Here is a 13,389-nt window from a genome sequence, read left to right as displayed (position 1 = left end):
AACCATCTGAATCTAAAATAAAATAATAAAAAAAGTGACAGTAAAATTCTGACAAGCTGGCCCAAGAAATGCTTATATCAGCTTTAAGATCTCTCTTGCAGATGAACTTACTTGTCTGAAAGAAAACATAAAATTAAGTCATGTTTAGAAAATTAAAACAAAGGAGCAGCAGTCTATTTGTCCCATAGACAGAGGTAATATACCGTATAAAATGTGTCCTCACTAATGTTCATTATAAGATGATGCCACAGTCACAAACCTCCACCAGGTGGCGACAGCCAACAGTAACTGAATCCTTTGCTGCGCATGCTTTAACCACGTTTTGACCCGGAAGTAAATGCGTGCTGTTTGTTGTTAGTAGCCGTTTAGCGTAACGGTGGAATTGTTTATCTCTGTGCCTTACTGCCTTTAAACATTATATAAGAGAGTTTGGTGAACATATCTTTTAAAGGAGGTAAAATGATTCAAATGGAGTCTGTACGGCTGTCGATAAATGAACACATGACGTCGGTGGGAGAGGAGATACTGTGCGTTTTGGAGAAACAGCAGCGTGGTGATGATGTTTGTAGTGTGAAGCTTAATGTCAGAGTGTTTGTGTTGGAGCGCCTCAGTTTGGCTGCTCAGTTCATGTGCAGCCTCTTCCAGAGAGAGATGGAGACACTAGAAACTCTGCTGGAGACGCAAAACAAAGGGCTGGATATTGATTTTGATATGGACATCCTCCATCCTCACACTGCAGGTTGGTGCACATTGTTATTTACGTTCTAACACGGTCTCTCTCACTGTGTTGACGGAGCTAAGCAGAGACATAATGTACTACTACTACATGTACATGACACTAAAAACCAGACTGATGCACACAGTCAGTCTCAATTAACAGATGGATGGATGAGGGACAGATAACCAGGGGCGTCACAAGGGGGGAGTGGGACCAGTTGAGTTACTAGGGCCCACTCTGGAGGTGGAGGGGCCTTCATTATTCTAGCTATTGAAAAATAGCAGATATACAAGCTCACAGCGCGGCACCAAGTGCCGCTCTGCGAGCTTGTAGATCTGCTATTTTTGAGAAGTTGTGAAAGTGTGTGCACATTTTTGAATTATGTATTTTTTAAGCAAACATTTTTGCTTCTGGGGGGTCCCTGGAACTAAATATTATGAGATGGAGGTCCGTGGCCTAATACATATCATTGGGGGTCCTTCACATGAAAAAGTTTGAGCACCACTGACATAGAAACATAGGTTTTTCAAAAAACCTTCAAAGACTTGCACAAATGTTCACGATTTTTCAAAGAAATTGCAGATCTACAAGCTTGCAGCTGTGAGCTTGTATATCTGCTATTTTTCAATAGTTAGTTAACACACAAAATAACGCAGTGAATCCTTGTACTAACACACAAAATAACGCAGTGAATCCTTGTACCCAGGGCCCAGAAATTGGTGCGACACCCCTGCAGATAACAAGGATACTACATGCTAAATCCTGGCCCCAGATTATTGTAAAAGCTAGGGTGACCAAATTCCTCTCTAACCGGGACCCTCAAATCAATGTGCACGTTTGTCGCACATGCGTCCGTCCGTCCATTCATGCACGTCTGTGCACGTACACGTATAGGCCTACTGATTGACACAGGTCAGTATACCCTTTGTCAAGTCCCGCCCATTGTCCTGCCCCTCTCCACACCCATTGGTTGCTGTGTCTTGGAGGGACATTCAGTGGGACATTCCATCCACTGCCATGTTAATTCAGTTGCTTCATATTGATATTCTGTGTGCTCAATTCTAATTTCAAACTTTGTTTCAGTCAATTGGAGCTGCTCAGTGGCAGCATAGTGAATCGGCATGCTTTTAAATGTTTTTATTTCTCAAAGAATTATGTTTTAGCTAATTCAACATAAAAAAGGCGGAACCAGGGCGGGACAAGGCAGATAGAGCCTGCTGGTTGGTCAGTCAGGGACCAACCAGGAGCCTAACAAAGGGTAGCATAATAATGCATTTGTTCATGTTTTCTGATTGGGTTAGGTGAGCATGCAAACATTGCAAACATTCTTTAAATGTTTGCATTTAAAGAATGTTTAAATATAGACTAGGAGCTATAGTCAACTTTTTGTTGAAAAACGGATGCTAAAATAAAAATAATGTTTCGAAAATATTTTATAAAAAATAATCTTCATATATGTGTTTCTATTCAAAAATGTCCACAAAAAGCGTAAAATAATGATAAAATAATCATTTTGGCCATTGTCAGACCGACACTTTGTTTACATTCTAGTCTATAGACTAGGATGCAAACAAAGTGTCGGCCCTACAATGAAAAAGTTGACTATAGCTCCTTTAAAGAATATGATAAACGCCTATCAAACCATTGAAAACAACTATTACCAGAAAGACGCCCTAACGGCGAGAAGTGACCGCGCCCTAAATGCGTATTTCCACCTTTAGTCAATGCTTCATATCCATAACGGGTAGACGGGAAATGTACTACTAGCCTCCTTGGCGGGGTCCTCCCTATGTTCCCCAGGTTCTATGTACCCCATGCAGGTTCCATGTTCCCCACCCACCCTCCGCCAAAAAAAGGTTCGATGTTCTCCGCTCAAAGAAAAAAAGGATCTGTTCCCCACCCAAAAAAAAGTTATGTTCCCAACTCAAATGCAGGAAATGGTGTGACATCTGGGCACTAAGAACATGTGGACTATTCTATTTTAGGTGCACAGTTGTCCAGGTGCCCACATGTCCCGAGTGCCCAGTTGTTTCCACTCCTAAGTGCCCACTTGTCCAAATGCCCACTTGTCCCTACCCCTAGTGCTCAGTTGTCCAGATGCCCATTCATCCAGATGCCCAGTCATAATACAAATATGGTGCCCAGATGTCCCTAGTGCCCTCCTGTTCCATTAGTATTCGTAATTTCTCCCCATTATTGTGTGTGTTTAAAGTTAGGAGAGAAGTCGGACTTAGGGTATAGTTTAGGGTATAAAGTTAGTGTAGGCTATAGTATTTTCAATGGATTTAGTCGGATATATTACATTTTGGTATTTTAGCGATGGGTTGTTGTCTCGTTGACTTGTTCTGAGCAGACACCACCGTGTTTACATGCCTTGACAGAACTCTGTGCAGGCTGCAGCTGCTGTGGAGTGTGGACAGACAGCCTGTCGTCTGACATAGTGGTAGAAAATATACTCACATTGTTTACTTGAGTAAAATGATTAATTCTGCAAAGTAGAACCACTTTGTTACAAGTAAACGTCCGTAATTCAACGTGTACTCGAGTAAAAGTAAAAATAGCCGATCTAAGTTCACAACCTGTCGCTTCCGTGACACGTTGTGAGCTTTAGATCGGCTATTTTCTATGGAAGTGGCAGCACTTCCATAGAAGTTAAGGTTAGGTATAGGGTTAGTGTCGGAATGACCACGTCTACATTTTAGATCTATTTTCATAATTGGATTGGAATTCTGATAAAAGTAATATAGAGACGGGGTTTCCGATCCCTTTAACAAATAAAAACAAATACATTGTTAGGGACTAGTGGAGAAGAGATCCAGTAGAACTAATACAAACCATCATGATCTACAAGCTCAAAATCATGCATGCAATTTAGTGAAAATCCGCCTTTTCAATGGCATCACGGCCCACCAAAACAAAAAATGTAGTCGACTAAATTACAGGTAACTGTAGATTTAGTCAACCGAAATCTTATGGCATTGCATCAAATAAAACTATATATATATATTATTATTATTATTATCTTTTTTTTAAATGACCGATATACAGTATGACTAAAACTTAACAATATGAGATAATAAAACTCATCTACTGCCATGGAGGATGAAAGAGAACACAAATGTTGGTCTGGGCACATTCACATTTTATTTGAGGTTTTAAGAGTAAGGAATTCTAATAGCAGCCACATATGATTTGTGGATCATATGAGTGCCTCCGAGCAGACATGAGATTCAGCAGACATTACGCTTAACAACACAGCCAAATCAGACTATGTTGAAGGTCAGGAGTCGCACTTTGAAGTTGTCTCTGGCCTGTATCAGCAGCCAGTGTAATGCTAGTATTGCTGTGATGTGATCGAATTTGCTTTCCAGGTTAGTACTCCAGATGCTGCAAGGCCAATGCTTTCTTTTTCTTTTCTTTTTTTGTTGCTTTTTTTAACCTTTTTAAAAAAGAAAGAGAGAAAAAAGAAAAGTCTGTATGTAAGGTTGCTAAGTTCTTTCTACTTGTGATTTCCACAGAGCTCAAGGAGATGTCTTCAGTATCCACAATTTATTCAACTTTGTCAGAAGAACAGCCAGAGATGGACGAGGGACGTGGACTGTTGGATGCAAGGATGCAACCTGTAGTACAGCCAGAGATGGAGGAGGGACGTGGACTGTTGGATGCAAGGATGCAACCTGTAGTAAAGTTGTACAGGATGGGTATGTATTGTTTTATTTACTGGTGACTATCTATGGTAACTCATACATAGTTTAATAAAATGTATCAACATCTGCTTCAAACCTAGCTGCGCTACCACCAACAAATCAATCATTCATTGAGAACGTTAAGAGTGCCCACTTTTCAGCAGTTTTCTGGCAAAAAATGTCGATGGGCATCTTCCACCAGCATGGGACCCAGAGTAGTTTGGATGGAAAAAGACAGATCTCTCAGGCCTACCGATCTACCTGAAGATTGCATTTGGCCCAGATTACATTTGGGAAATTATATATATTATATAAGTGTGGATTTAAGAGCGAAAACCTGTGAAAGAGTGAAGAGTGAAAAGTGCAACTCTAAAGTATCTAGAATGCTCACGATAGGCCTGAAATAGGAAAGATGTGGTACTGTATATGGTCACTTCCAAATAAGCATTAAATAAAACAAAACATTTAATGTGGTGCACTGATTATTGTATATTATTTAATGTTTTGAGCATGAAGGTGTTAACAACACTCTAATCTGTAATCAAATACATTGTGTTTACCTTAAATGTAATAACCCCAACCTTTATAGTATAAAAGTACAATTTGTCAAGGTCCTCTAAGGTATGGGTGACCAATAAACACCATTGGTGTGTATTGTCTGAGATTAACTTCAATTCAATTACGCAAAATGTGCAAGTTCTGGCGTTCAACCCGCACAAGACATAACCCCCATTGAAAACAACCTTGGTCCAATACTTAATTTACAGCCCACTGTCAGAAACCTGGGTGTATTTCTTGGGGAAAACGCGCTCTTTCGAACGACCATCATTTCGACCGGAGGGTTAGCGACTCACTCCATGGAGGTTAGGGTGAGGGTTAGAGTCGGGTGTCGAAAAGATGACATGTAGGAGCAGCGACACGCTCCCGTATTTCTTGATTCTGTCTGGAAATGCATGTAAAGAATGTTGTTTTTTAACACCTCAGATTGAATCATAAAAATCTAATCCTTTCTTTCCACACCTGACCTAACACATGTTACTCGTGCATTTATGTATGCCCAACCTTGACTAGTATAACATTTTACTCATCGCCATAACTGGCTTTGCACCCTCCTACGTTTCGGATTTACTCAACACTTATGTGCCAACCCGCAAACTCAGATCTTCGGGCAAAGGACTGTAATTTTAACTTTTTTTGAAATATGCATGAGCCAAATGCCTTTAACTCATTGAGTGCCTATCCCGAATTAGTTCGGGATATATGATCGTATCACAGGGTGCCTATCCCGAACAAGTTCGGGATATAAAATATATATTTTTTTGAAAAAAAATTTTTTGATTTATTTTTTATTTTTTTTGGACCCCATCAAATCTGGTGAACATGATTTCAATCGCGATTTTGCATGTTTCACCCCCATACAACCCCATCTAACATACAGGGCAGCCATGTTTGTTTACATAACATGTAAAACATAATGGCGATTATCTCAAGAATGCCTGAACGGATTTCCAATCGGATTTTTTTGTTTGAAAGCTGTGAACAAACTGCACAAATCCACTCCAATGCAATCCAGGATTGCATTGGATTTTTCAGAGCTCATTCTTCTCTGTTTTTTTCCCATGCATGAGTTGTGCAAGGTTTAATCATGGCTAAGTTGACGAAAATAAGGCTTCTAAAATGCTTGGTAGCCAATAGCTAACTTCAAGCTAACTTCATCCTCTTCCTGTACATGCAGTCATGCACAAAGGAAAGTGTTCAGGCAAGTCATGGCTGCAGGGCTTCTGCATATACCAGCATATCTCTATGGGATTTTCTCTGGCCACTGGGCGCCCTCTAGTGGTGAAAGGGGTGGCACTAAATGAGTTAATTATTTATGAATTCATTAGTAAAATATTAAGTTAAGATTAATTTACAATATCAATATCAGACATTGTTGAAGGAAGAGAGGGTTGAATGCAAGATGCAACAGTAACTAAACAAAAATACTGAGAGTAGTAAACAAAAAAAAGGAACATTCCATATTATCTATATGATAATGGCAGGTATAATATCTGAACCTCAGTCCCACTCCCAATTAAACTGCATCATTAAAAAAATACAAAATAAAATGACCTTCAAGAAATACAAAACAAAATATTGTCTGACTCTGAACTGAATTACATCAGTCTATGAATCCAATTCAACTCTAAATTTTACTTTTAAACAATTATAAAAATAACAAAATATCTGAAAACTTCTCAAAGGTAGGTAGGTAGTCACTCGTTTATAATTTGTTCTTTTCGGCTCACCGGCGGTCAAGGATTGTAGCCAGGACATAGAGGGTCCTTCTTAGTGTAGTCGAATCTCCTTTTGGCCGCCCCCGTTCACGCCCGCCCCACATGTCTTCTTTCACACAGAGAAAAAAAAGAATCCATACGCGCATATGCATGAGTCAGCTAGAGTCCACAGAAAATGGGGCCGTCAAGCGATGTAGGGAGAAAGTAGCCAGAAAAGACCTGATTTTTGCAACCAGATTCACCGTGTCGGGGGGACAGAAAGAGAGAGAGAGAGAGAGAGAGAGAGAGAGAGAGAGAGAGAGAGAGATACAGGCAAATACAAGTAGTAACAGTAATAGTAAATATAATAAATGTAGTGTAATATAATATGGTTTAACAATAATGTTAAACAATATATAATGGTAGAATATAAGCATGTTAACTGCTTCACAGCCAAATCGCCAAAGTATAATAATATACAATATAGTGGTATAATATAGTGGCAATCCACAGGCGTGCTCCAAGGAAGCCCGGTCCGCAGTCGCTCTTGCTCTGCAGCTGAGGGTCAGTCTTGCAATAGCAGTCCATGCAGTGATGCTACTAGTCCTGCATCCTGCGTGCCTGGCGTGATTTGGAATTGCACACGCGTTCTGGGCAAACCCCGCCCATGGAAGCTTTTGATTGGCTGAACCGGCGCTAGGGAGCGCTCCTTTATGGTCGCTTGGACCGTACGGAGGTGCGTTTATCGTGGGCTTGCCCAGGCCTTACGGCCTGGGCATAAATATAACGATTGCATTCACCACGGCTTCGTAACTCGGACCAAGGTCCGCTGGCCTTCGCGCCGCTTGCAATGTCGTGGACAATAATCAAACGCCTCCGCCCAGAACTCATGTGCAATTCCAAATTAAGCGTCCCTGACGCATACTTTTAAATTAAGGACGCGTTAAACTAAGCATCACTGCATCCCCAGGATGCATACAACTCTATCCTTTCACTGCACCAGCTGAGCTGCATGTGGTGGAGTCTCCACAGCTGTGCGTTCTGGCATCATTGATGAGATGTCTTGTAAATCCATGCTTCTGTCCTTTATTAACTACATATAAGTAGATATTTGCTATAATTAGTTTTTGTTTAAATCATAAGTCCTTTTTGTTGTTTTCACCATTGATACATAATGCGTGTGTTGTCACGGGACGCATACAATAATTATGGGACCCATTTGAATGACCACCTGTGGGTCCCGGGACCCATTACATTGAAAACCTAGCAACATTACTGGAACTGTGGAGTGGGAAACAAAAAAGAAATCTGGGGAACGGGTCCCCGGAAGTCGAATTAGTGGCAGGCCTTACTGAGACGCGAGTCTGCACAGTGTTAGTTACAATTGCTCTGATGTGACACGAACCCACACAACCAAAGGGAAGAGGGGGAGAAAGGAGAAGAAGAGAAAGGAAGGGGAAGTGAGGAGGAAGGGAGGTAAGATGGAAAGTTCTAACCTCAGTTCTAACCCTTTCAACTTGTGGGGTGACTTGAGTATGAGAATGACTGTACAACCCAGTGTGCACTGTGCACCCGGACAGCCTGAGAAAAGTCTAGTTATAGGCGTTATGGTTACGAGCCACATAATATTCCCAACATTTTCCCACACAATTGTTTTTTTTTCCAGAGACACAAATTAATATAAAACAACATTATTATCGGCCTTTCTCTGTCCCAGCAACACACTCTGCGGGGTCCAGTAAACGGGATGTTCGCTAGGTTTGCCGCCAGACGCCGGTGCCCACTTAGAAGCCTAAGTAGGATTTGTCTACCAAGGCTAGCAACAGCACCATCCAACGTCACAACACCATAATCATCTTGATTATATATGTTACAGTCAGTTTGGGTAACTCAGTCAGATCCTGGTAAGAGCGCTTGTTTTGTCGTTCACCACACACCAAACACCAAAAGATGGCGACAACAGCCATTCACTAGTGTAGGCGCTGACGTCACTCGTTTGCGACTCTCTTTCGTTTATTTACTAGCCTAGCTCGGCAGTGTTTAGCCATTAGCTTACTATGCCTTACTCTAACCCTAACCCTAACCCTAACCTTAACCTCAGTAAAACTATGCCTAACCCTAACCCTAACCTCCGTGGGGTGAGGCGCTATCATTCCTGCCGACGCTACGTTGTTGTGGCTCAAAGCGACCGCTTGTTCCGCCCCGCGCCGCACGACGAGCGCTCCGTTTCTCGATCTAACAGTTTCTCTATCTAACCGTGACATATATATATATATATATATATATATATATATATATATATATATATATATATATATATAGCTTTTATTCATGTAACATCAACGTTCTTATTGTTAAATTCCTTATTATATTCCTTCATTCCAGACCGGTGTGTGGAGTCCAGTCTGCAGATGAAGATGAGTTCTTCAGCCAGGAGCCAGCCTGTTGCCAGCACCTCAACTGAACACATTAAAATAGAAGCTGATGAAGAGAGCTGTGAAACATCACATCCAACTAGTGATGAACAGCTCCTCTCGTCACATTGTTCTGAATCTGACATCACTGAAGACAGTGATGAGTGGGAGCCCAGTGTAGATCAGTCACCTATGAACACACAAAAGTCAAGCAAGACACAACATGTGGAAGGACAGAGAAGTTATAGTTGTACAGTCTGTTGTAAAACGTTTAACCGTGAGACTAATCTGAAGACACACATGAGGATTCATACAGGAGGAAGACCCTTTATCTGTGAAGTGTGTAGCAAAGGCTTTAGATACATGTATCATCTGAAAAAACACATGAGGACTCATACAGGAGAAAAGCCATATATTTGTGACGTTTGCAGTAAATGCTTTAGATACTTGAATAATCTAAAAACCCACATGAGGACTCATACAGGAGAAAGGCCCTTTACTTGTGAAATTTGTAGTAAAGCCTTTGTTGAATCGAGTACTCTAAAAACCCACATGAAGACCCATACAGGGGAAAAGCCCTTTACTTGTACAGCCTGTGGCCACGGTTGCATTCAAAAGGCTCATCTAAAATTACACATGAGAACTCATACGGGAGAAAGGCCATTCACTTGTGAAGTGTGTGGCATCGGCTATATTCAAAAGGCTTACCTAAAATCACACATGAGGACTCATACAGGGGAAAAACCATTTACATGTTTGGTTTGTAGCAAAGCGTTTAATCTAAAGGGAAATCTGACGAAGCACATGAGGTCTCATACAAAAGAAAAGCCATTTACTTGTACAGTTTGTCACAGAGGCTTTGGTCACGCCCATGTTCTAAAAACACACGCGAAGACCCACACGGGAGAAACCCATACAGGAGAAAAATCCTTTACTTGTACAATCTGTGGCTACGGCTGTATTCAAAAGGGTCATCTAAAAATACACATGAGGAGTCATACAGGGGAAAGGCCATTTATGTGTGATGTTTGTAGCAAAGGCTTTTGTCGAAATGTTGACTTAAAAAAACACATGAGGACTCATACAGGGGACAAGCCATTCACTTGTACAGTGTGTGGCCACAGCTATACTCAAAAGTCTAATCTAAAAATACACATGAGGACTCATACAGGGGAAAAAACATTTACCTGTTTAGTTTGTAGCAAAGCGTTTAGTCTAAAGGGAAATCTGAAGACGCACATGAGGTCTCATACAAAAGAAAAGCCATTTACTTGTACAGTTTGCGGCAAAGGCTTTGGTCACGCTCATGTTCTAAAATCACACTTGAGGACTCATACAGGGTAAAGCCATTTACTTGTTCAGGTTGTCATGCACATTTTCTCAAAATACACATGAGGATTCATACAGGCGGAAAACCTTTAGTTGCAGTTCATGATAAGCATTTGATCTAAATGTTACAAACTGACAGGTGAGATATTTTGGGACAGGATGGCCTCTTGTCAACAAGAGTGCACTAAAGAGTTTTGCTGGACCCATGTCATCTTGATTATGCTTGCACCTTTTGGTGCTCTAACACTCAAGAAGACGGGGTTCAGCAAATATCAATGGGATTGGTATTTATAATACTCACCGAGGGGAAGGACCAGTGCCCACACACCTGTCCAACTACTTCTCCAGAGTCAGTGACACCCACAGGCACAACAGCAGACGTGTTGATCTGGTACCCCCCAAAAAAACACAACAAAAAGTCTGAAAATCACAAGTGAAGATAGATATCAATTCTCCTAGAAATGAGGGGACATACACAGTCTCCCATTTTCTCCCTTTCCCCTCCTCTGTAAAAATAGCTATATGTATTCCTGTATAGTATATGTATTCCTGTATGTAGGCTATTTATCAATGTGTTAAAACTGAATGCAATGTTGAGGAATTAAATAAATAGGACCGCAATGGAAGTCCCCAGGATGTTTTTGTGTTATGCTTTTAGTCCAAGTGTTTTACTGTATGTACTTGCTGTTTATATTGTTTCTTTAATAAAGTATGCAATCAACAAATACCTAAGATAATACATATGTATTTATTTGTATTAATGCGAGGACAATGGCCTCTATTGCAGCTAACTATCCAGGAAGGAAACAATATGGTTTCTGTTAGCTTGGATTCCCTTTGATGATGTTACTGGTATGCAGGTTTCTGAACTAAACAATTGAGCGATGGTCCCAAAATATGAGTTCTGTTCAACCAATTTCTTTTGACCAAATTGACAAATGGGCAGATGACAATGTTAACATCCCCAAAAGGATTCAAAAGAAGGGCTACAGTAACTGGATTGGACCACGATATAGGTTGCAACATTACTGTGTACAGATTTGCTATCTGTGCAGTGCTTGCTCCGCCACATATTAACTATTCATTAACAAATAAAACAGCTGTCCTGTTGTGACATCACATTGCTGTGACATCAAATTGACAAGGCAGCCTGTTCTGTCAATATGGAGATACCTGATGTCATCAATATTAACCCCATACTTGGCAATGCCCATGTATGGACGCTCCATGTGGCCTAGACAGAATTCATTTGCAAATCAAGACTGTTGATTATCATCACCTGGATATCCATATATGAAGTAAAGCCCGACCGATACCATTTTTTCGACCGATACCGATATCCGATGTTGGAGAGTGCTAGAGCACCTTTTTTTATTCATTTAAGATCATTTAATTGACTGCTCGCCCCTCGGATAAATGGTCAGATTATTGCATTTTTGTCAAAACTTTGAGTTTGGTCGCAGTTATCAATTTCTATTGCTTGTTGGATAATAATACTCTTTTAATTTGGGGGTTCTGCTGTGTTTTGTCTCGTTTATGAATTAATATGTGTCTTTTATCTATTTATTTATTATACAATTAATATATCGGATATCGGTGGAATAATTCACCGATGTTCGATACCCTTCCGATTGCTCCAAAACGACCGATATATCGAATTGACCGATATATCGGTCGGGCTCTAATATGAAGATCACAATGCTGACCTCATCAAAGGTCAAACCCTGGATATCCATACATGGAGACGACTGGATCATCACTTAGATCTCCACATATGGAGCTGACCTCTATAACTGATTCCCAAATGATGCCCTGTTAAGGCAACAACACTATAGAATCCCTTTGATGCCTTTGATCAATATTAAAGCCCATATCTGGGAATGCCCATACCATAGAATCCCTTTTAAGTTGTCAATATTAAGCCCATAGAATGCCCATATATGGACATATTATGTCAGTTTAACCTTGTAGTATGGAGATCCCTAATGTCATCGATATTAAGCCCATAGCTTGGAATGCCCAATTTGCCCATATGGACATATTGAGTCTCATGGTCTATAACATAAGACATCTATGATGTCAGACGTCAGTCATATCATATTTGGGAAAATTATGTGTCCACATTTTTGTTCAACTTAACTCTTTTACTGTTTCATTAAGGATGTTTTATAGTCTGTTCCCTGCCGTCAATGTAACTTACCTTTGCGATTTTATAGAAAAATATCCATCCATTATTTCCATAGATAGTAAAAGATATGGATGGTGGAAACGGTCACATGACCCATTAGTTTCTATCAGAGCGAAAATGAAGCTTTTTCGCCCTCGTATGGGTGTCGACCATCATTGTATTAATGGTACCCAAGGAAGGCTATTGGCTGCCAACGGTCACATGCAACCGCAGGGATACTTGGAAGAATGTGTTAAGGCGAAGAAGGAGGGCGGCAGGTCCTATTTTCTACAGTTTATGAGCATACCCAGCTTTAACATCAATTATAAAATAAATGGGACCATATTTTCACAAAACACATATGAGCCCAGTCAATCTGAGGTTTGACCCAAAAGAAATTGCAATAGTAATGGTTCAAGGTTTTTTATGATCCTTAGGGTCATCCAAAACACATGTTAAAAATCTTTCAAAATATTCTTAGTGGATCAAGTCAGTTGGTTCAAGTTTGGGTCCCTTCACTTACTATATATAGGAAAAAAAGACTCCCCAAAAAATCTTCTTTAAGTAGCATGTGAGGGGTCTAACTAGGGGGTTTTCATGCTTCTGAATCCATTGCAAGCATTTGTTTGCACGAAAAACATTCCTCTGGCAAAAAATGGACCCCACAAAGAGTGAAAAGTGATGACTCATCACTAAACCATCACTATACCATCGTGTTGTGGGTCAGTTTTTGGCCCGAGGAATGTTTTTCATGCAAAACAAATGCTTGCAATGGATTCAGAATTATGAAAACCCCCTAGTTAGACCCCTCACATGCTAC

This window comes from Nannobrachium achirus, assembly GCF_963921795.1.
Source record: "Nannobrachium achirus genome assembly, chromosome: 9".
In the NCBI taxonomy this organism is placed as follows: Eukaryota; Metazoa; Chordata; class Actinopteri; order Myctophiformes; family Myctophidae; genus Nannobrachium; species Nannobrachium achirus.
The sequence above is the reverse complement of the archived record's forward strand: the minus strand, read 5'-3'. Positions refer to the sequence as shown.